The sequence below is a fragment of the Panthera onca genome, assembly GCF_046562875.1.
Source record: "Panthera onca isolate mPanOnc1 chromosome E1 unlocalized genomic scaffold, mPanOnc1 haplotype 2 h2.Chr16_ul_3, whole genome shotgun sequence".
NCBI classification, from domain to species: Eukaryota; Metazoa; Chordata; class Mammalia; order Carnivora; family Felidae; genus Panthera; species Panthera onca.
In genome coordinates this window covers 1,061,556-1,086,788 of record NW_027675817.1, presented here as the reverse complement: position 1 = coordinate 1,086,788, position 25,233 = coordinate 1,061,556, and the positions used below count along the sequence as shown (strand labels likewise).

The following is a 25,233-nucleotide window of genomic DNA, read 5'->3' as shown; positions in this document are numbered from 1 at the left end:
AAGGGTTAACACGTGGCGAAGGGCCTCACGGACTCTGTTGTACTCTGTGCATGGCATTCTGACTGAATACTGCCCGTGCCAGTCAGTTCACAAAGTGACCTCATCTCCCAAGTACCACCACCCACAGGGATAAAGTAGGCCCAGACTCACCCATCTGTTCAGTTTCACAGAGCTCAGGCTTGGCACACTATGGTGGCACTGGTGCTCACCAGTCATCTCACTGCAGCGCCCCCCCCCCCCCCCCCCCAGGGTGCCCTCCATTGCTGTATATCCCATCCATACATCTCCCATCCCCACTGGTAGATGATGGCCTTTACAACTAGATGCATTCAGACTACTAACCATGTTCAGGTCCATGTCTTAATACTTCATCAAGTAAAACATTAGCTGCATGAAAGTCATTGTTCATCAATAATGCCTTGAGGCTAGAGACATCAATTAGATCATTCTGGAGAATTTGAATAGTAATGAAGAGTAGCTGTGTCACTGAGAAAAAAAAAAAAAGAGCAAAAACGTGCTTCAACAGCAGAAATAAGAGTACATTGTTCACTTTCACTTAATGGGCTTGAGTTGCATAAAAGAACTTTACATGAAATTACTAGTAGTTTTAAAAACCATTGTGTAGGGGCGCCTGGGTGGCGCAGTCGGTTAAACGTCCGACTTCAGCCAGGTCACGATCTCGCGGTCCGTGAGTTCGAGCCCCGCGTCAGGCTCTGGGCTGATGGCTCGGAGCCTGGAGCCTGTTTCTGATTCTGTGTCTCCCTCTCTCTCTGCCCCTCCCCCGTTCATGCTCTGTCTCTCTCTGTCCCAAAAATAAATAAAAAATGTTGAAAAAAAAAAAAAAACAAAAAAAAAAAACAAAAAAAACCATTGTGTATTGTAACAGCTAGCAGTTACTGAACACTAAGTGCTGGAGACTCTTCTGAGTACTTCTACTTTACCTACTTAAGTCTATTATTACCTATAATAATTCCAAGATAGGCATTATTATCCCCATTTTTCAGATGAAGGAATTGAGGTTAGTGAGATTTAAAAAAAAAATTTAATGTTTATTTATTTTTGAGAGAGACAGACAGACAGACAGACCACGAGCGGGGAAGGGTCAGAGAGAGACAAAGATGCAGAATCTGAAGCAGGCTCCGGGTTCGGAGCTGTCAGCACAGACTCCAACGTGGGGCTCAAACTCACTAACCGCGAAATCATGACCTGAGCTGAAGTTGGGCGCTTAACCAACTGAGCCACCCAGGCGCCCCGAGGTTTGTGAGGTTAAGTGATTTACTAAAGAATACACTGGTATTAAGTGGCAGGGCCAGGATTCAAATCCAGGCACGATATTTCCAAAGCCCATGCTCTTAACTACTGTGCCTTTCAAGTAGACGTATGTAACTGGTCAACCATGATGCCTACAGCTACATAATACTTCATATGTGGACCCTGAAATAATTGTGAAGCATTACAAAGAAGTTTACATCAAAACTTTATTGCCTTATTTCACTTAAAGTTATGTTACAGAGACAAAATAAGAAGAAGAAGAAGGTGCTGTTTCTGTAAGTCGTGCTCTTTATATTTATCTTATAGCCCCACAAATCTTGACAGCCTTGGTCACTTTCCAATGCCTTCAAACAGTTGTGGTTGTTGATGCTGTTTAATTTAATCCACATTTTACTAGCTGTTCTCAGCAGGAGGGTTGGTTTCACATAAGCTACTCCATCATAGTCAGAAGTAGAACCAGGTAACTCAAGCTTTATAGGTAAATTTGATGCCCTGCTCTGGTTGAAAATTACTGTTTAGGTTATTACTTTACTACAAAGCTATAGTGATTAAGACCATGTGGCATAAGAATAAATAAAAATCAATGGAATGGAACTGGGAGTCTAGAAATAAATCCATACATTTCTGATCAATTGATTTTTTACAAGGATGGCAAAACCATTTATTTAAGGGGGAAAAGAATGATCTTGTCAACAAATGATGCTGGGGTAACTGGCTATCTGCATGCCAAAGAATTAAAGTGGACTCCCATCTCACACCACATACAAACATTAACTCAAAATGAATCAAAGATTGAAATTAAAAGGCTAAAACTATAAAATTCTTAGAAGAAAACATTAGTATAAATCTTAATGATCTTGGATTATGTTTAGACATGATATCAAAAGAAGTGACAAAAGAAAATATAAACTGGATTTCACCCAATTTAAAAACGTTTGTGCTTCAAAGGACACCACCAAGAAAGCGAAAAGACCCATAAAATTAGAGAAAAGATTTGCAAATCATCTATCTGATAAAGCTATAGTATCCAGGACATAAGAACCCTAACAACGTGACAAATAACCCAATTTTAAAATAAGCAAAGGGTACATATCTCTAAATGGCCAGTAAACACATGTAAAGATGTTCAAAGTTATTAGCCATCAGAAAAATGCAAAACAAAACCACGGTGAGATACTTGTGAGACTAGGCTAGAATAAAAAAGACAGACAATGTAACAAGTACTGACAAGGATTTAAAAACTTTTTTTTTATTTTTTAATGTTTTTATTTATTTTTGAGACAGAGACAGAGCATGAACGGGGGAGGGGCAGAGAGAGAGAGGGAGACACAGAATCGGAAGCAGGCTCCAGGCTCTGAGCCATCAGCCCAGAGCCTGACGCGGGGCTTGAACTCACGGACCGCGAGATCATGACCTGAGCCGAAGTCGGACGCTTAACAACTGAGCCACCCAGGCACCCCAGTACTGACAAGGATTTAAAGAAATGTACAATGCTGTTGGGAATGTAAAATGGGGCAGCTGCTTTGGAAAATGTTCCAGCAGCTCCTCAAGTTGAATGTAAAGTTACCACGTGACCCAGCAGTTCCATTCCTAGGTAGGTACCTGAGAGAAATGTAAATGTACGTCCACACAAAAACCTGTACTCAAAAAAATGTACACATGTTCATAACAGCATTATTCTTAGTGGCCAAAAAAGGGAAACAACCCAAATGTCTATGAACTGATAAATGGCCAAAGAAAATGTGGTATAACCACAGAATATTATTCTACCACGAAAAGGAATAAAGTACTCATTTATGTTATAATGCAGGTGAACCTTAAAAACAGTATGCTGGGGCGCCTGGGTGGCTCAGTCGGTTGAGCGGCCGACTTCAGCTCAGGTCATGATCTCATGGTTTCGTGGGTTCGAGCCCCATATCGTGCTGACAGCTCAGAGCCTGGAGCCTGCTTCAGATTCTGTGTCTCCCTCTCTCTCTGTCCCTTCCTCGCTCTCTCTCTCTCAAAAATAAACATTAAAAATTAAAAAAAAAAAACAAACAACAGTATGCCAAATGAAAGAAGCCAGACACAAAAAGCCACAAATTATATGATTCTAGTTATATGATGTTCAAAAATCAACACAGATAGAAAGCAGACTAGTGGTTGTCAGTGGCTGGGGAGAGTGGGGAAATAAGCACTACAGGGTACAGGGGTTTTTTTGACGTGATGAAAATGTCCCAGAATTAGAGTGTGATGGTTGCACAACTTTGTGAATATACCAAAAACCACTGAATTGAACACCTTAAAAGGATGAGATTTGGGGCTCCTGGGTGGCTCAGTCGGTTAAGCAGCCGACTTCGGCTCAGGTCATGATCTCGCGGTCCGTGAGTTCGAGCCCTGCATCAGGCTCTGTGCTGACCGCTCAGAGCCTGGAGCCTGTTTCAGATTCTGTGTCTCCCTCTCTCTCTGACCCTCCCCCGTTCATGCTGTCTCTCCCTGTCTCAAAAATAAACATTAAAAAAATTTTTTTTTTAAAAAAAGGATGAGATTTTATGGTACGTGATTTATATCTCAGTAAAAATGTACATTTGATAAATAATGCCATTGATTATAAAGGTGTTCTAATTTTAGAGATATTCAAACGTGAAGAAAAAAAGACATTTGTTTCCCCAACGCATTTAGAAATACATTGTTGGCAGGGGTGTCTGCATTTGCGGAGAGTTCTTTGGTAGGTGTTCTCTGTAGACATGGGCGTTTAGGGAAAGATGCTGGTGTTGAAATGGTTTCCCTAATTTCAAGGAGCACGAGAGGAACTTTGGGGACAAAGACCAAGCAATTGTCTTTATGCAGCAGGGGCAAAATGATGTGGTTAGGCCACAGAAATGACATGGTAGTAAGAATGATACAGGGATTAATGGCCCAAGCATTTAAAGAAACTAGATAGATGAAGCTAAGATTTCTATAAATGAAATCAATGGCCAGTCCATTTGGGTAAACCTGAAAACTCCAAAGGCCTGTCTTGAGACAGCACAGAGGGTAGTGGTCCTTCACCCAATTTCCACACCTGATTTAATTCATAGATCCAGAACCCCTTGAGTGAAGAAAAATTTATCTCCTCTTGAGGAAGGACTTTATATTAACAGCAAAGGTATTTACTGTGTATCTTCTTCGACCCTGTTTTATTTCTTTTCCCTCCTTTATAACTTTGTCCCATTTTCACTTGTTTTTTTTTTTTTTTTTTTTTATATCGCATAAGCTGCTTGAAATCCTTTTTGACACTATAGAGACTACAAATTAAACACTTGAAATCCATTTAGTGATTTTTTTTAAATGTGATTTCATTATCTTTATTTTACAGTCACTTCTTTAAACTGGAAGTATTCACTTACCTACGGACTCTTTGAAAGGTGGACTTCCTTTAATTCTTTCAAAGAAATCTTTTAAATTCACCTCATTATTATCTGGAAATATCAAAATCAAGCATATTGTCATTAAAACCCTGATACTCAGTCAGTACACAAAATAAAGGCTCTGATTAACAATACCTAAAATCTCATTCTACCTTATTTTCTCTCTCAAATGGCTGAAACTATTTCAATGTAATTTTTCATACTTTCAGGAACCACACCTATTGATCAGTTAATGATATTAATAGTTCACTTTTTTTGACTTCTTACTCAAAAGTAAGAACTTAAAATAACTTTTGAGTTCCTTATGTATACTAAGTATCCTTTTATGATGCTTCACATTTATTAACTAAAATATGCACAAGAATTCATTCTATAACATGCTTGATGTGCCTATCCTTAAAAGATGAAAGCAAAGAGAAATTAAATAACTTGTCTAGGTCACAAGAGCCAGAAAGTGCTCGAGGCTGTATTTGAACTAAGGCAGTCTAAGGCCAGAGGTGACAATGTTAACTATTGGGACACACACACACACACACACACACACACACACACACACACAGGAAATAAAATGCAGTAATGTAACCACAGCAGAAAATATAGGGCTATACCTACAATGAAAAGACTTTAACTTATAACAAAATGGCAAGCTGGGTAGCACAGGAATGATTACAAATTCCTAAAGATGCTGTATGAAATACTTTATTCTATAAATGCATTATCAAGTTGTATGAAAAGGAAATAATAAAACGTTAAGTGGGCACAGAGATCCAGAGGGGAAAACCAAGTGAATACTAAGCCTACAGCTATTTGGGGATACATATTAGATCCAAAAGCAGCAAGGTGCTTGATTTAAATGTTCATGCATATTCATAAAAGAAATCTTGGGTCCTGCTACACGGAGAGTTTGAATTTAGATACCAAATGAAACTGGGATGCTTAAAGAATTTCAATCCAGTGAAAGGGAGATTAAAATATTATATTCACTGGCCCATGTAAACACCAGGGTGACCTAAATCTTCCCAATTTTGAGAGGCAGTGGGTAAAAAAGATCACCTGTGAAAAATCTCCTGCAACTCATGTGGGCTTAGGGTCTAAATTTATACCACTCTCATGATATGAAAAACTCCAGGTCAAAACATAAAAATTGATTGAGGTCAATAATAATCTATGGCAAAAGCAATAACCAATCAATGCTGGGGAGGTACTCTTAAACCTAAGACATGCTCATGGGATTCCCATAGAAAAAACAAGCTGGTTAAGATAAACCCCAAATAAAAAGCCACCTAAAACTGGTAAAACTCACCAGCTTCTAGAAGTATTCCCACACGATTTGACACTTAAGAGTGGATGTAAATAGGAAAGGAGATCAAGTTCACAATACATGAAGTCAAAGATGGAAAACAAAGATAAATATGTGACCACTTGGAAACAATGATCAAGACTAAATAATTATTCTTCTGAGATGTAATGAAACCTTGGGTATTTCCTTTGGTTAAAAAAGCAGAATGGGACAAGCAAAATAAAAGGTGAAATTGGGTCTCCTCTGAAGAAAGACTGCAGATCAAAATGAAGCTGCTGATGTCATGTCTTTGTTTTATTACATAATGGTATTTTCCCACCCATGCTTACAAGAAATGAATGCTAATTATCTAAATAAGCATATGTAGAGTATGAACAGATAGATACGGTCAGTAAATAAATTAGCAGACTATTTTGGCTCTAATTTATATCAACCTAGGCCTCACTGCGACTGCCTTTAGCATTTTACCTCCATATAAAACACTCTAAAACTGGTTCCTATAAACAGGAAAAAATGAGCAGAATCTCAAGCCAAAAAAAATGCTCACCACCGATGTCACAATATTTAAGGGCTTCACTGACGTCCTCCTCAGCTAAATTAACATTCAAACTTTTCAGGGCATGCTCCAAGTTACGTATGCCAATCTTGCCATTATCAACACTTGTCAAGATATAAGCAGCTTCTTTAACTGCTACAAAGATAAATAAATATATATAAGATACTATTATTTTAAAAAATGCAAAATAGTTTGTCCAGAGTCCACTATAGGTGAACTCTCAATTTAAGTATATATATTTAACTAAAATCTCTGCAGAAAAAAAGCAAAGTATTTTCTACTTGTAACTGACAACCTATTTATTTCAAGCAGCATTTAAAAAAATTAAGGGCGCCTAGGTGGCTCAGTCGGTTAGGCATCCAACTTCAGCTCAGGTCATGATCTCATGGTTCCTGGGTTTAAGCCCCGCATTGGGCTCTGGGCTGAAAACTCAGAGCCTAGAGCCTGCTTCAGATTCTGTGTCTCTCTTTCTGCCCCTCTTCCACTTGTCCTCTCTCCCTCTCTCTCTCTCTCTCTCTCTCTCTCTCTGTCTCTTAAAACTAAACATTTTAAGAAAAGAAAAAATTAAACCAAAAAATTATATGCAGAATATGATGGGTTACCTGAATCCACTCATCCATTAAATACTGAGTAAGCTGTGACCCTTTCTTAAATAATAGTAACATCCTGTACATGTAGATCTAAAGACTTCTATCAACTGATGAAATAAACGAAAAAAAAATGCTAAAATTTGAGATTAAAGCTCTTGATCTCCAGGGCCACTACCAGTCTATATTGTGCTTTTGTGTGAATTGAAAAAAGGCACCCCTCTCTATGTATCAATTACAAAGAGGCATACCTTCCTCTAGGTAGCTGCAATCTAGCATTGGTGGTCCTAGCCTGGAGAGCACAGTGGAATGTAGAATGCATTTCAGTCTCTACTTGTACCCTCTCAACCAGGCATCTTTGTGCAAGCACAACCCATACAACCAAATGTAGTCCTGTTGATACCACACCAATTTAAAATATAAAACATGATCATTACTGGGAGTTTCAATTTTTTGTCAATACCATTTCTCACCCCATTTCTCTCTCAACCCCAAAACGAAGTTGTCATGTATGTTTCCACAGTCCGAAAATCGTTGCATTATACTAACAGATCTAAACCTTCAGTTGGAAAGAATACCATAATACCATTTTAGACCTATATTCATTTTTACTAACATTTATTTTATAGCTACTAAGACCAACAATGAAAATTTCAGCCCTCTTAAAGAGTTTCCTTTAAATTCCTTGAAGACAGGGACTGAATTTGTCATGTCTGTAAATAAAATTATAATACATTATATAGTTGGTACTATGAGAAAAATGTGTGCCAGATATGAGCACTGAGCACTCAGATATAAAGCACTGAGACAGTTCACCTAACCTATAACTCTGAAAAGTCTTATGGGTTGAGGAGTGATGTTTGAGCTGAGTTTGGGGGGAAAATGTGAATTTGTTTGACAGAAAATATACAGAAAGGAAACAGCACATGCAAATATACGGAACCAAAAGCACATGGAAGATATGGAACCAATTTAAATTATAATAAGTAATATGGTTACAGAATAAATACAAATGCAGAAGTGATGAGAGATGAGGCTAATGAGATAAGAAGACAGATTTATTGTCATTCTTTAATTCCATAAATATTCACAATTATATAAGTCAATAATATAAAAGATTTGAAACAATGCCTAGCACAGTAAATATCATCTAATATTAGCTATTAAATTAGCTATTAATAAGGGGCTTCTGAAAGCCAAAATTGTGCTAGGATCTGGAGAAACAATGCTAGGACTTGTAGCAAAATGGAAACATGGTTCTTGGCCCAATGATGCTTCCAGGCACGTAAGAAAAAGAATCATTAACCAAATAATCAAAAATGTGACTAGAAAACAACCAGATTTTAACATGGGCAGAAGACCTAAATAGACATTTTTCTGAAGAAGACATACAGATGGCCAACAGACACACGAAAAGATATTCATCACCAATCTCAGGGAAATGCAAATCAAAATAACAATGAGATATCACCTTACACGTGTCAGAATGACTAAAATCAAAAACATAAGAAGTAACAAGTGCTGGCGAGGACGTGGAGAAAAAGCAGCCCTTGTGCAATGTTGGTGGAATGTAAATTGGTACAGCTGATGTGGAAACAGTATGGAGGTTCCTCAAAAAGTAAAAACAGAAATACTATTTGACCCAATAATTCCACTACTGGGTATTTACCCAAAGAGAACAAAAACACTAACTCAAAAAGGTATATGCACCCCTATATGTTTATTGCAGCATTATTTACAACAGCCATGATATGGAAGTATCTCAACTATCTATCAATAGGTGAATGAATAAAGATGTGGTATATTATGGAATTTGACAAAACCATGGAAAAGAATGAGATTTTTTTTGCCATTTGCAACAACATGGATGGACCTAGAGGGTATTATACTAAGTGAAATATGTCAGACTGAGAAAGACAAACACCATATGATTGCACTCATATGTGGAATCTAAAAAACAAATAAAAAAAAGAAAAGCAAAATCAGACCTATAAATACAGGAACAAACTGATGGTGGCCGGAGAGAAAGGGGGATAATGGGTAAAAGGGGTAAAGGAGAGTAGGAGATACAGGTTTCCAGGAATGTAATGACTATGTCATGGGAATAAAAGGCACAGGAAAGGGAATATAGTCAGTGATATTGTAATATTGTTGTATGGTGACAAATAGCTATGTTTGTGGTGAGCATAGCAAAATGTATAGAGAATCACTACACCTGAAACGAATATAACATTGTGTGTCCACCGTACTCAAATAAAAAAAGTTTAATGAGAAATTATATTATTTTGGTCTTAATGAATTAAGATAATTCAAAGTTCTCTAATATTTTTGCTACTTTTTTTCCTAAGTAAGCTCTACACCCAACATGGGGCTTGAACTCATGACCCTGAGGTCAAGAGTTGCATGTTCTACCAACTGAACCAGTCAGATGCTCCTACTTTTGTCACTATATAAGCTAAAATATATTGAGCATTTCTAGTGTCATTTAAAAAAATATTAATGGGTATTTATAGTATGAAGTAAATGCTATGAAAAAGACATAGTTTAATGAAAGCTTATAATAAAAGAAGCTGACCTCGACTAGCAGATAATGACAGGCTCCCTAGAGGAAATTGACATTCATTCAATTTTTTTTTTAATGTCTATTTTTGAGACAGAGAAGGAGACACAGAATCTGAAGCAGGCTCCGTGCTCTGAGCTGTCAGCACAAAGCTCAGCACAGGGCTCAAACTCACAGACTACGACATCATGACCTGAGCCAAAGTGAGACACTTAACCAACTGAGTCACCCAGGCACCCCATCACTCATTTGAAAGATGAGTAAACATTAACTAGGCAAAGAGTGTCAGGGAAAACTATTCCAGGGAACAAAATACGCAAAAGCTTTGTAGTTGGAGTTCTAAGGAAATGAAAGAAAGCCATTGTACTTGAAAATGCAGAAAGCAAGGGTAATGGTACAAAATTATACCAGAGAGCTAGGACATGCAGGATTTTGATCTTTAACAACAATGAAAAATGTTTAAAGAGTTGAAAATAGGGGGACATCACACAATCAGATTACTTTTTTGAAAAAAAAAAAATTACTCTGGCTGGAGTGGGAAGAATGGACTAGGAATCCATTGGCACCTGGCAATGATCCTAAAAAATAACTCCTTCATAGGGAATGCTTTCTTGTATACATATATAAAGTCCTTACCATCTGCTGTTGGTAGTTTCAGATTTGAAGACAAAGCCTCTTTCCTAAAGTCTGCAAATTTAAATAGAGAGATTATGCCATAAGGAACAGCATCCTGATTTTACCCAGTTTGGAAGAAAACCAATGGATAAATTACATACTTCATTTCTCAATAACATTTAGCATTGACCATCCCCTTCTTCTCAAAATCCTCCACTAGCTTCCAGAATAACGTTCTCTACTCATCTTCCTCTTACTTCTTAGACTCCATGGATTCGTCAAGCTCCACCAAGCTTCTTAACTGTGGCTGAGATTCTAATGTTACAAATGCTTCCTTTATCCCTAAGAGAACAGCTTAATCCCCAGGCTCATATATTCAATAACGTGTTTAATTATTAGTCTGAATTGTCCTTTTTTAGTCCTGCCTGCCTACCTATCTATCTAATTCTGGAGCTTTTCCTAAGGACAAGGTGCAGTTATACGCTTCATCCTATACATTTTCTACACAAATGCAAATTGATACAGAGATCTATTTGAGGGACAAGTGATAGAAACAAAATATGTCCATTTGCATAGATGGACCACATCGCAGTTAGAGAGCAGTTTAGAATAACTCACAACTAGTACAGGTATTACCTTGAAGCAAAAGGAGGTTAGAATCAAGATACATTATATTTACATTAATTTTTAAAATGTGATCCAAGCAGGATTAAAAAAATATAACTAACCTATTAAAAAGTACTTTCAAAATAGTAGGTTTGGCAATTTTACAAGATAACTCTAAAACAGAATTTCTCAACCTGAGCAAAATTACATTTGGGGCCAGCTAATTATGTGGGGGAGTGCTGTCCTATACATTATAGGGTGGTTAGTAGCATCCCTCACCTCTACTCACCAGATCCCAGCATTCCTCCCCCATCAGTTTTGACAATCTAAACTGTCTTTGCAGATTGCCAGTTTTCCCTGAGACACAGATCTGATCTCATTTTTTAGCTGAAGTTAAATTTAAAGGCAGGGGATGGCTTTCCAAGTATTGATAAAACCCATCTGGGTATATCCCAGATAAGAATATGGATGGATCAGGTAAATTCTTTGTAAATAGAGCAAATAGCCAGATCAACACTTACACAGAATGTTATATAGACCAATGGTTTAATTGTTCAACAATAACTTGTATTTTTCAAAGAGCCTGTCACCTAAAAGAAAAAGAAAGCTAGACAACTATTAGGACCTCTCTAAAATTCATAAAAGGAAAGGGATTAACTTTGAAATGAAATTACTCTAGAAAGAAACATTTTAAAGCCATATGACAACGTATATAAATACTTTCAGACCAAGTTTACAATGCAGTCCAAGAGATCATCCAGGAATTTGATACTGTAATAACTAAATCTCCGTGAATATAGAATATAAGATATATCTCTAAATCTGATCTGTAGTAAATTGCATTTCAATACATTTACAGTAGTATTTAGGAACTAAGTATTAAGATTTAATTAATTAGTATTTGGTAAAATATTTTAAAACCTTGGATAAAATTTTAGAAGAAATTTTTATTACAAGTTGCTGGTTATCTGCTCAATCAACTCACCGTCGAGCAAGGAATCATCCAACACTTCTTGAAAACTATTATCAGTGAAATAAATTCTATTGGTGTTTCCAAGTACATCTGCATAGTTGTCCTTGCCAGACTGATCACTTTCTTCCATACATTCCAATGTACCGATGATGTCATTCAATACTACAAACACAGAGAATATACATGCAACATGTAATTCAGTCCATGGATCTAAATTTTTGGAACATAACAGTAAAACTGATGGATTCTTCCAGTTTTGCACTGTCCAAAATGGCAGCCACTACCCACATGTGGCCATTTAAAAAGGTAGAGCAATCCGTTCTCCACTATAGTTTTCTATAGCCCCTTATCTTTATTCTTAAAATTATTTTGTTAAAACTCTGGGTTCTGCGTGGGCTATTCCTTTATGAACAAAAAAGTATGCCAAAGTTTCTCTAGGGATTCTATTAACGAGCTCACCATTTCATAAAAAATACCCTCCATTCGTCACACCTGCTCCCAAACTCCAATCCTTCCCTTTCTACTTTCTTTCCCTACACCCCTTGCTCCTGTCAGCTCACTTTACCCAATTTAGAGAATCAGCAAAGCCTATTATGTTTAGCATGATAATATCAAACATCTGAACTAGGAAATCCATGACTGACCACCCCCCCCTTAATTAAAACAAACAAAAACCTCTTCACATTTCTAAAGTACATGTCTAAAAAAATAATCTTTCAGAATTCATTAAGAGAAATATATAATAAATTACTTTAAAATTAGCTAATTTATGTGAAAGTATAATTTAATATATTATGTTGTTCCATGAGTTAGTCATTAGTCATTGGTAAGAAGTTTCAAAAATAGGCCATGTGAGGAATGGTTGAAAGGAAATCTGAGTCCAGAGAAAAGATGATTCAACATAAAAGAAAGAAAATATAAGAGCTCTCCTCCCATCCCTGGAGGGCTACTGACGGGGAAGAGTCCAAATGTTAAGTTTGGGAATGGAATTATAAGGCAGGATTTCCATCAAATATGTGGAACAATTGACTAGTTCTACAGCTGTCCAAAAATTATGGAATGCGCTGCTTCAAAGAGTCATAAGGATTTCCAAGACAAACAGTAGGATGAGTGTCCCTTACGATTAGCCTGTCCCTGAAGCCCACTAATGTGTTTTTTAAATTTTTTTTTAATGTTTATTTCTGAGACAGAGAGAGACAGAGCATGAGTGGGAGAGGGGCAGAGAGAGAGGGAGACCCAGAATCTGAAGCAGACTCCAGGCTCTGAGCTGTCAGCACAGAGCCCGACACGGGGCTCGAACTCACAAACCGCGAGATCATGACCTGAGCCAAAGTCGGACGCTCAACCAACTGAGCCACCCAGGCACCCCTAATGCGGTTTTTAAATAAACATGTAAAAATCGAAAAAACTCCGTATCTAATTAACACAGAAACTATCAAATCCTCTACTATAGACCTCATTCTCTGACCACAGTAAACTAAAAATAAACAACAAAGAGAGGACAATAATGAAATTCAAATTCAAATTTAAAATTTTTAAATTCATTTAAAATTTTTCAAATAATTGCTTTCAAATTTAAGGTTTTTCTCTTAGGCAACTCTTACATCAAGGAGAAAATCAAAATACAACTGAATATGCTTAGAAAAAAACAAGAATAAAGACTTTGATAAACCAAAGTCTTACTGAAATGAAAATTGATAGTCTTAAACATTTATTTCTCAGTAAGAAGAAAAAAGTAAGTTCATAATTTAAACAACTTAGAAAAACTACAAAATGGACAAAAGGGAACAATAGAAAGGACATCCTAAAGATAAAAGCAGAATTTTTTTTTTACTACAAATAGAAACACTAAAGATAAATCTAAGATGTAGAGCTTTAAAAAGAGAGATAATTAAAAGATCTGCTAGGAAATCTAGAAGAAGATATATATATATATATGTGTGTATATATGTGTGTATATATACACACATATATACACACACACACACACACACACAAATATATATATACAAATTTAAGAATGAGAAAATAACCAGACACAAAAAAATCAAAAGAATTATCACTGCATAGGATTGTACTAATATTCCCAAAAAACACTTGAATAAAATAAATTTCCTAGGAGAATAAAAATTACCAAAACTGACAAAATAAAACAGAGGATGGCAATAAGCAGTCCACCAAAATCAAAGTCAAAGATGAATAATAAACTAGAAAAAAAATGGCAATAGACAAGACAGAACATTAATGTCCCTTATATATAAAGAGCTATTTAAAAAAAAAAAAGAGCTATTTATAAATTCATATGAAAAAGACAATCTAATTAAAATAAAAGAAAAGCATATTCGACAATCATATGAAAAATGTTTTACCTCACTAGTCATTAAAGACATGCATATTAAAACAATAATAGAATTCTTTTACCAGCAGAATTTTCAATAAATAATATCCATTACTGATAAAAGTGTGAATTTTTACAAACTTTTTGGAGGATAATTAAGCAGTAGCTGTTAACATCTCACATCTGCATATATTTCAGTCTAGCAGTGTGACTTCTGAGGGTTTTATCCCCCAGGAGAACTTTATGCACATATATACATACAACAATGCTCATCAAAATGTTTCAGTGGTGAAAAATTGGCAAATTTTCAGATTTTTAATTGGCAAATATCATCAAAAGTGTTGTGGATAAAATGACAGTACATCCCCCAAATGGAATATTATTGCAGTCTTTAAAAAGAATGAGGTTGCGGGGCGCCTGGGTGGCGCAGTCGGTTAAGCGTCCGACTTCAGCCAGGTCACGATCTCGCGGTCCGTGAGTTCGAGCCCCGCGTCAGGCTCTGGGCTGATGGCTCGGAGCCTGGAGCCTGTTTCCGATTCTGTGTCTCCCTCTCTCTCTGCCCCTCCCCGGTTCATGCTCTGTCTCTCTCTGTCCCAAAAATAAATAAAAAAAAAGTTGAAAAAAAAAAAAAAAAAAAAAGAATGAGGTTGTTTATGATACAATGGAACATGGAACAATATCTAAGATACACTGTTAATTTCTTTAAACCTGCAAGTCGTGGAATATTATGGACATGGTAATTTTATTTTAAATTTTTTTTTTAACGTTTTATTTATTTTTGAGACAGAGAGAGACAGCGCATGAACGGGGGAGGGGCAGAGAGAGAGGGAGACACAGAATCGGAAGCAGGCTCCAGGCTCTGAGCCATCAGCCCAGAGCCTGACGCGGGGCTCGAACTCACCGACCGCGAGATCGTGACCCGGGCTGAAGTCGGACGCTTGACCGACTGAGCCACCCAGGCGCCCCCATGGTAATTTTATTTTAATTAGTTAATTATTAATTAATTGATTGATTTATTTAGAGAACAAGCAGGGGCAGAGAGAGAAGAAAACAGAGGATCTGAAGTGGGCTCTGTGCTGACAGCAGAGAGCCCAATGTGGGGCTTGAACTCACAAACCATGAGATCATAACCTGAGCCAAAATCAGACATTTAACCAACTGAGCCACCCAAGTGCGTCTAATTTTTAAATAATATCAGAATACACAAATATTCATAGATTCAAATAAAAAAGGCTAAAGGGATATTTACCACACTTTAACAGGGATATTTCCAGAAGGTGACATTACATGAGCCTTGCACTTTATATCTCTTACATTTCTGGTCACTAAATTTTTTTATAACAGTTTCAAAATTACCATTATTATATAATAAAATGTCCTTACTTTAGCTATTGGAAAACATCATAACCTTGTCATTTTCCCAATCTTTTCCATTCAAATACAAATTCTTAAATGAAAAACAAATGTAATCAAGTTTGCCATAACTGGAAGAGTTCAAATGTAGATGAAACAAACATTTGGCACAGATACTACAAAGAAGATCTGAGCACCAAATATAATGTTTGGCTACGTGACCTCTGAATGAGTCCTGTGTTGTTTGCCATTCAACAGTTTTACCATAAAGTTCTTACCAACAAAAGTGGAAAATTTCTGAGTGTCCTTCAAAGCCCTCATACAGTCTTTAACATTCACCACGTTGTCATCTGTAAGAGAGAGAGGGGAGGGGAACAGACAAGAATCCCTGGAAAACGTAATATTAAAAAGCTCATATGAAAATCAAAACCAGCATACAATTTCTTTACTTTACATACAAGATACTTGGGATTCATTTTCACCCACTGTGCCTTGCAATTAACCTTACAAGATTGTAGATACGCTAGTTCTGATTCTACCTGTAAGGCAACTAACCTACTAAGAAAGTTGTAAGTCCAATAACTTTACTTGGTACAAACCAGCAAAGCTAGGTTTTCTATTCACAGAGCTGGAATTTCCAAACTATGTGTTAGTCACTAAATCAAGATCTATCTAAAGAGAGTGGATACCAATGAGCCCACTCCCCCACAAAATTTCTACCTGCTTGCTAAGAGTATTCTCATTAACTGTAAAAAAGGACTTTAAAAGAAAGTCTCCTCTTTAAGGACATTTACAGCAATACAAGCAAATACCTATAGATATTAGCTCAAAGGAGCCCTATTCGCTTGAACAAAAACCTTGCACACTTTCTTCAGTTACTCCTACCCAAAACAAAAAAATGGATAATAATATTTAAATGCTTACCAGAAACAAGATCTGACTGAAGAATTTTCTCTACCTCTTCTTCAGGTGACTTAATCCCAATATTGCCTAGAAAGCTCTCCAAGTTCTTCCCAGATATCATGTCACCTTCAAGCCCATCAAGAGCTAAGACAATGTCTTGTAACTCTAGAAACAGAAAAAAGTGATTCGGTAATTGAACTAACCTCTGACTTAAAAAACAACAGTAGCCATCACTCAAGACTTTTGTCAGTGGTAGTCCATGATTTATGATCACCTCTTGAATAAGAAATCTCAGTGAAGAATCCAGCCCTCAGGAAATTCTAAGTCCAGCAAAACAATATGCTTGGTCTGCCATGTTTCTTTGGTGCTAATATAAAATTGGCACAACCAAAATGGTTGCTATGGCTGAATTTTTCACTGCAATGACACAAAGTAGTTATTTTAAACTAGAGCTCTAATGGTAGCAAACAAAATTAACTCATCCTGGTGGAAGTGAAATAGATTTCAGAATCATGAGAAATGTAAAATTGTAAACACAAGTATCACAAAGACTCACTCACCTTTTCTTTTCAATTCTACCAAGATCCAGTTGTACTCTGGCATCTGGAATTTTGCTTTATTTCCAGCCCTTTCAAAGGAGGCGGTGTTAAGTACATTCAAATCCTGGCTCCAGGATTTGTGACCTGAAACTATCTGACCTTGAGCAAATTATTACTATTTAACCCCTCTATCAAATTCAGTAGTCTTATATCTAAAATAATTTAATAATACTATCTACCTCACACAGTTAATATGGAGATTAAATATATGATGTATGAAAAACACTTAAAACAACATTAGGTATATAGCAAACACTAAGTGTCATATTAATAGCAATAAAGTTACTATTATTATTATTATTATTATTATTATTATTAAGCCTTCAGGAATAGCTGCAAACAGTAATCACAGCTTCTTAGTACCTTCGATCCCGCTTCACTTTCTGTCCCCCTAACATCTCAGCGAGGCAACTGCAAATGACAGTCACCTAAAAACCTGTATCAGCTCTGCTTGTTTTACCTAAAGCTTGGTTCCCTTTAAAATATGGTTTCTTTGCACAGACACCTTAAGAGGAGTCTGCTCATCCTCCCATGCTCCACATAGGACCAGGAAGCAGAGAAACACTCCTAAGATTCTGCTGTCTGGCTATTTTAGTTCCACCTTCAATCAAACCTATCCCTCCCCTGAGATTCAGGCCTGTCATTGACCTACACTACCCTCCGGACACCATCATCTACTGACTTTCTGATCACTCTTTCACCTTCTTGGAGGATCTTTGGTCACCCTGCTCATAATCCTCCCTTAGCCCCATTTCCCATTATCATCTGATGACAATAAGAATGACCTTGACCTCTCAACTCCAAAAACTTTCACTTCCTTTCCAAAGTCATCCAGATCAATGGCTATCCTTAATCCTCATCAATACCTAGAACTGCCTGCCCAACCTCTAAAATCTTCAACTACAAGATCAGACACTGACCATAATCCCTTAAAACTGTGTGTATACTGAAGGAAAGCATAGAACTTGATCCACAATATGCCTGTTTTCTCAGCCCCTCCAAGTTTGTCAACAAATAGTCCAGGCACAGTGAACTAACCTTATCAGTCAGTAATGAAGGGAACAGTCTGAGCATATGACAGTCAACCTTGCAAGGAGACTTTTCTAAAAAGAGCAGTTTCAGGCCTGCTATGTTAACACTTTTCTTCCAGGGTGGCCCTTCCTCACTCTTCCCTGTAATTATTGGCCTTTTCTTGCACTGGCTGACAGATTCCAGTGTCAACCCCCAATCATTATGACCAGCTCCCAGATTCAGGTACCTAAACTACACCTTTCTCCTTTTTCACTGTTCTCCTTTCTCAATGGTTTAGTTTCCATTTTTTTTTTCCTTCCTCCACATAAAAAGTTATCTGTCCTGAATACCAGTCTTTCTGAACTCTGTTTTCTGATTTCAAAATTAACTACCATTTACCAAGTATATAGTATGTGCCTAATAATTAGATTATGTGCTTTATATGTGTTTTTGCAGTTGATCCTGACAACTCTAGGAGAAACGTGATTTTATTAGCTTCCTTGTTTTAAAGATGAGGAAACCAGAATGACCTACAGAGACTACCCAGCTGGTAAGTCAAAAACCCACAAACCACCATGTATCAAACTCCATAGCCCATGTTCTTTTCTACCTGTGTGCATTGTTTCCTATAGCACGGCTAATCTATTTCACTATACTATATTGATGCTAATTATGTTACGTGACCCAGGTAACATATTTATATGTCAACAGGGAATTATTAAGTACTTTTCTTAACCTAAAAGAGAAACAATGATGTTAAAAATTTTATACCAGGGCAGAGTGGTTATGAAAAATCTGAAAAGTATCTATCTACTTCTTTACACCCAGAAATGACTCCGCTTCCGTTTTCCTAAACATATACCTATGTTGTTATTCTTCTCCTGACAGCGCTCATTGACCAAACAGTCATTTGAATGTTATTCAAATAAATTACCAGTGATAATTAAGTTTTAAACTTATTTTCCCAATAGAAAAGTACACAAACTCCATGAGTATGATCTCCATTGGTTTTAGGTCTATGATTTAACTTTTAAGCAAAAATGGAAGTCAAGTGGTAGGAAATAGCCATGGTACCAAAATGCACATGGTCACTCTTGTATGTTAACAAAATCCAAAGAAAGGAACATGAGGAATGTCTACTAAAGGAAGAGGTAGAAGATTTCTGAGAAATTCTATAATATATAAGCCTTTACACAGGGTAGAGTCCTAAGTCTGAGGCTAAAAATGGTATAGAAAATTTTCATATCTGAAAAATTGTAAAGCTAGTATCTGACTTTACATAAAGTCCAGAACAAAACACACACACACACACACACACACACACACACACACACACAAATAACAACAACAAAAAAAGGGATTTAAAATAGGTTACACAGGCCCCATTCCAGAAAAAGGCATTTTTCTTTCATCATGGATGCTGCCAACTTTTAATCAAAATCAAGTTTTGCCTGCCTTAAAACAGATCAATGCCAACATGGTAAGCAGAAATTAACAGAACTAGAAATTCTAAAAAACAAAACACAAAGACATCCATTCAATAAAAGTAAATTTAACAGTCACAAATAATTTACTAGTTACCTTTTAACCTGGAGGCATCACGAATATCCTTTACCACTTGTCCAAATTCTTCTATTTGTACTTCATCATCTTCTGCAAGAAAAACATTTTTTTTCAGTTTATTTATTTATTTTGAGGGGGGGGGGGAGGGGAAGAGAGAGAGGGAGAGAGAGAATCCCAAGCAGGCTCCATCCTGTCAGCACAGAGCCAGACAAGGGGCTCGAGTCCACGACTGTGAGATCATGACCTGAGCTGAAATCAAGAGTTGGACAGTTAACTGATTGAGCCATTCAGGCACACCCCCACCCTCCCAGCCTTTTTCCTTTTTTAACATACACCATGGTCAAAAAGAGGATCCTAGGTCGGGAATGCTTACGTTCTTTCTCACGTTTCTAAAGCTCTGTTGAAATACTTAAGCAGTTCACTTGGTCATTTCCCCCACTTTATTCAGAGAAACTCAACTTTTATGATTTATATATTGAGGGACTCTGTAAGATTTCATTTAGAAGAAAAGGATTCTACTGCTTTACCAGCACCAAATATAAATACAAAACCAAAAATAACAAGGTTCAAAACTTTGCAAACCACTGCATTAAAATAGGAATTAAATCACATTGTACTGAAGGTCCAATAAAAGGTCTCAGTAAAAGAGAGGGAAAAAAATCGCTATTATCAGGTAGTATCATATTTTCATCAACCCTCTTCATCTCAAATATGTTAATAAACAAAACAACCAACACACTTAAAGTTCAAAATTACCAGTCTCACTTAAACAGGAGCTTAATGAAGAAAAAGGGGTAAGTAATCCTCACAGGGAAAGACAGTTCTTTGACAAAGACCGTAGACAGCATGCTCTTGTTACGAGGCTAGTTTTGCATAAACATTTCACATAAAAGAGTGTAACAGTACATTTGTAACTTCAAGGTATGAAAAATACGAAGGAGTGGAAATGTTCACCTGTGGTTGTGTACTACCTGTCTCCTACATGCAGAACATCAGCAGTAAATAATAGTCTTATTTGAAAAACTGTAGAGGTGCCTGGGTGGCTCAGTTGGTTAAGCGTCCGACTTCGGCTCAGGTCATGATCTCATGGTTCATGAGTTTGAGGCCCACAACGGGCTCTGTGCTGACAGCCCAGACCCTGGAACCTGCTTCTGATTCTGTGTCTCCCTCTCTCTCTGCCCCTCCCCCCACTCCTGCTCTGTCTCTCTGTCTCTCTCTCTCTCAGAAATAAATGCTAAAAAAAAATTTTTTAAGAAAAATTATAGTCCATGGTCTTTGTTTTACTTTGTAAACTCATTTTTGTTTTGTTTGAATCTTTTTTTACTTGCTAACTTAGTAGTGGTGGTGGCCACCACAAAGTCTATTTTACAGTATGGATATCTGAAGTCATGTTAATAAAAAAACGGGAATAGATCTCTTAACATTTCCTAACAGTCCCCTCTGTGTTCACGGGATATGCCATTTTCCAGTTACATGTTACACAACTTGAAGGTAATCAATGCATATTTGATCAATTTAGAGTAACAATAAATTAGATATTAACATTTTTTCTGTTGGACAACCAAACAATCTGAGGTTTCTTTATATTTTCTAAGTGTATATATTGGCATATCAACCAAGTACAAGATACAAGGAAAAAAAAAAGATTGACGAAAGGCAGACCGACAGTCTTATGTATCTTTTAATTGTAATATTTGGAATACTTACCATCCACTGTTGTTAATTTCAGCACAGCTAGGAATTCATTTTTTTTCAAGTTACTATTCAAGTTAGACAGAGTGGTCCACAGGTGAGAAATCTTCATCTTCCCTTTGCTGAGATTATGGAGGTTTTCAATAGCATCAGGCAATACTGAAAGGTAGATCACACACAAGTTTTACAACACCCTTGTCCAAGAAGTTAGTACAGTTAAACTATTACCTGGAACAGTCAGGAATTAAGGTTTTTATGGCTAAGAAGAATAACAAATACGTTATAAATGATTGCCAATTTTCAAATATTAAAACACAATAAAATATTGAACACCAAAATTAGTGTTTCTTTGAGGATTCTGAAATATTTCAAGAACTTATAGTGACCCACTGCTGAATAACCAATATAAAGAGTCATTTTCATTGACTTATAGATTTACAGAAGTCTGAATTCATAAACAACTCCAACTGATTAAACCATGAATTAAACCATAAAACCAAAATAGCTTTTGCTCTACATCTCCCCCGAACATCGTTCCCTGGATCTTACTTTCTCTTCAATCTACTACTGCAGACCATGGAAAGAAATTTTGTGGGGTTTTTTGTTTTGTTTTGGTTTTGGTTTTAATTCCAATGGAAAACCTTTGGAAGGTTTAAGGGGCAGGGAGTGAAATTATCTCATTACCAATGTGTAAAAGGATCACTCTACTACTGTATAGAGAACAGACTCTCTGGAAGATCAAGCAGTTAGGAAGCTAGTTCAGAGAAAAAGATGACAGTGGCTTCAGCAAGGGTAACAGTGATGAGAACAAGAAGTGGACAAACATAGGACGTGTTTGGAGAATAAAACTGGAAGTATTTTTAAAATTTTTTTTTAATTTAAGATTTTATTTTTAAGCAATCTCTACACCTGATTGTGGGGCTCAAACTTACAACCCAGAGATTAAAAGTCGCTCGCTTTATCAACTGCACCAGCCAGGTGCCCCAAGACTGAGAGTATTTACTGATGAATTGAATGAGAAGCTGGGGCCATGAAGAACTCCTAGGTTTAGAACTTAGCAGCTGAGTGGACAGTGGTGTCGAAAACTGAGGTAAGAGAGCCTAGGTAAAGAATAAGATCGTTGGACAGCAAGAATTCTTTTTTATACATATTAAGTATGAGATACATGGGGAGTCAAAAGAACAGCAATATTATTTAAAGCAATAAGATGATTCGGGAAGAGGCTTAGAGAATGGGACTCAGAATGGATCCTGGGATCATGCTAATATAAAATCCAGTCAGAAAAGAAGGAGCCAGAAAACAAGACCAAAAAAGAGCTAGGTCTACAATGGAATATTATTCCGTTATGAGAAAGAAGGAAATCCTGACATTAGGGACAAAAGAGTGACAAGCACTATGCTTGGTAAGATAAATCAGAGAAAGACAAATACTTATAAGGTCTCACATCTGAAAAAGCAGAACTCAGAAACAGAGTAGAATGGTGGTTACCAGGAAATTAGGAAGAGGCTGGTCAAGGGTACTAATTTACAATTAGAAGATGAATAAATTCTGGGCATCTAAGGCACAGCATTGTGATTATAGTTAGCAATACTATATACTTGAATGTTGCTAAGAGAATAAATCTTGGTGTTCTCACCACAAAAAAAGAAATGATCATTATGTGATGTGATGATGCTGTTAGTTAACACTATGGTGGTAATCGTATTGCAATATATAAGTGTATCAAATCAACACTTTGTACACCTTAAATTCACACAATGTTATATGCCAATTATATCTCAATTTTAAAGAAAAAAAAGGAAGAGCCAATAAGGTGGGGAAAAAATGAGATGACGGTGTCACAGAAAACATAAGGAGAAGAATTTTGAAGAATAAACATATTAAATTAAAAATAATGGTTGAATCATTATGCTGCACACCTGAAACTAATGTAATACTGTATGTTAATTACACTTGAGTTAAAAAAAAACTATAGAGGTAAATAAGATGAAAATAGAAAATTGGCAAATGGAGTTAACAAAGTGAGATTTAACTTTTGTAAAAAGCTAAGGTGGAATGTCAAGGTCAAAAACCTGAATGAGTGGGTTTTTTTAAGTTTATTTTATTTCTATTTTGAGAGAGACAGAGAGAATGAGAGCAGGGAAGGGACAGAGAGACAGTGGGAGACAGAGAGACAGCAGGCTCCATGCTGTCAGTCAGCACAGAGCCCAACATAGGGCTTGAACCCACGAAACTGTGAGACCATGACCCGAGCCAAAATCGAGAGTTGGATGCTCAACCAACGGAGCCACCAAGGCACCCCATGAATGAGTGTTTTTATTTTTTATTTTTGAATGTTTATTTTTGAGAGAGAGAGAGAGAGAGAGAGAGAGAGAGAGAGAGAGAGCATGAGCTGGAGAGGGGCAGAGAAAGAGGGAGACACAGAATCTGAAGCAGGTTCCAGGCTCTGAGCTGTCAGCACAGAGCCTGACACAGGGCTCAAACAGCTCAAACAGCACAGAGCCTGACACAGGGCTCATGAACAGCATGATCATGACCTGAGGCAAAGTCCAACGCTTAGCCGACTGAGCCACCCAGGTGCCCCCTATAAAGAGAGAACTGGCAATATAGAATGACAATAGCCAGATTCCCCTTCAATTTCCAATGCAAAACACACTCTATACTGAGTTAAAATATCAATAAAAATAATATTTGGTGATGAATTGAATCAGGGAAGTGGAAGTGGTGGAGCTAGGGCCATAAGGAAAAAAAAGACCAAGAATGACTCCTAACTTTTCAGCCTAAACAACTGAGTGATAAGCTCAATAGAAAGGAAAATCACCAGATGCCAGAAGTGAGGAAGAATTATTGTGTGTGTGCCTGAGCTGACGCCATGGCAGTCAGATGGTATAATGCATAAGTAGAGAACATAAGCTCTGAGTTGCTTTTTTTAAAAATTAATGCACTTATTTTGAGTGAGAGAGAGGGCATGCGGAAGGAGCAGAGAGAGGGAATCCCAAGCAGGCTTCTCACCGTTGCATGGATCCTGATGCAGGGCTTGAGCTCACAAACTGTGAAATCATGACCTGAGGTGAAATCAACAGTCAGATGCTTAACTGACTGAGCCACCCAGGCGCCCCATGAGTTGCCTTTTTTTTTGAGAGAGAGACAGAGTGTGTGCATATGGGAGAGGGGCAGAGAGAGAGAGAGAATGCTTTTTTTTTTAAAATATAACTTATTGTCAAGTTAGCTAACATACAGTGTGCTCTTGGCTTTAAGAGTAGATTCCCATGATTCATCGCTTACATACAACACCCAGTACTCATCCCAACAAGTACCCTCCTCAATGCCCATCACCCATTTTCCCCTCCCCCACAGTCTCCCCATCAATCCTCAGTCGTTCTCTGTATTCAGGAGTCTCTTATGGTTTGCCTTCCTCCCTCTTTGTTTGAAACTATTTTTTTCCTCTTCCCTTCCCTCATGGTCTTTGGTTAAGTTTCTCAAATTCTACATATGAGTGAAAACATGATATCTCTCTTGCTCTGACTTATTTCACTTAACATAATACCCTCCAGTTCCATCCATGTTGTTGCAAATGGCAAGATTTCATTCTTTCTCATTGCCGGTAGTATTCTGGTGTGTGTGTGTGTGTGTGTGTGTGTGTGTGTGTGTGTGTGTGTATCACATCTTTTTTATCCATTCATCAGTGGATGGACATTGGCTCTTTCCATAATGTGGCTATTGTTGATAGTGCTATTATAAACATTGGGGTACACGTGCCCCTATGAATCAGCACTCCTGCATCCTTTGGATAAATTCCTAGTAGTGCTATTGCTGGGTTGTAGGGTAATTCTATTTTTAATTTCTTGAGGAACCTCTACACTGTTTTCCAGGGAGGCTGCACCAGTTTGCACTCCCACCAAAAGTGCAAGAGGGC

The 25,233-nt window shown here is 37.1% G+C and overlaps 1 pseudogene; it reads right to left on the bottom strand.

Annotated features, from left to right (window-relative positions):
- Nucleotides 1-337: 337 nt before the first annotated feature.
- Nucleotides 338-25,233, bottom strand: part of LOC144615442 (EF-hand calcium-binding domain-containing protein 13-like) — a 98,941-nt pseudogene continuing 74,045 nt past the window's right edge.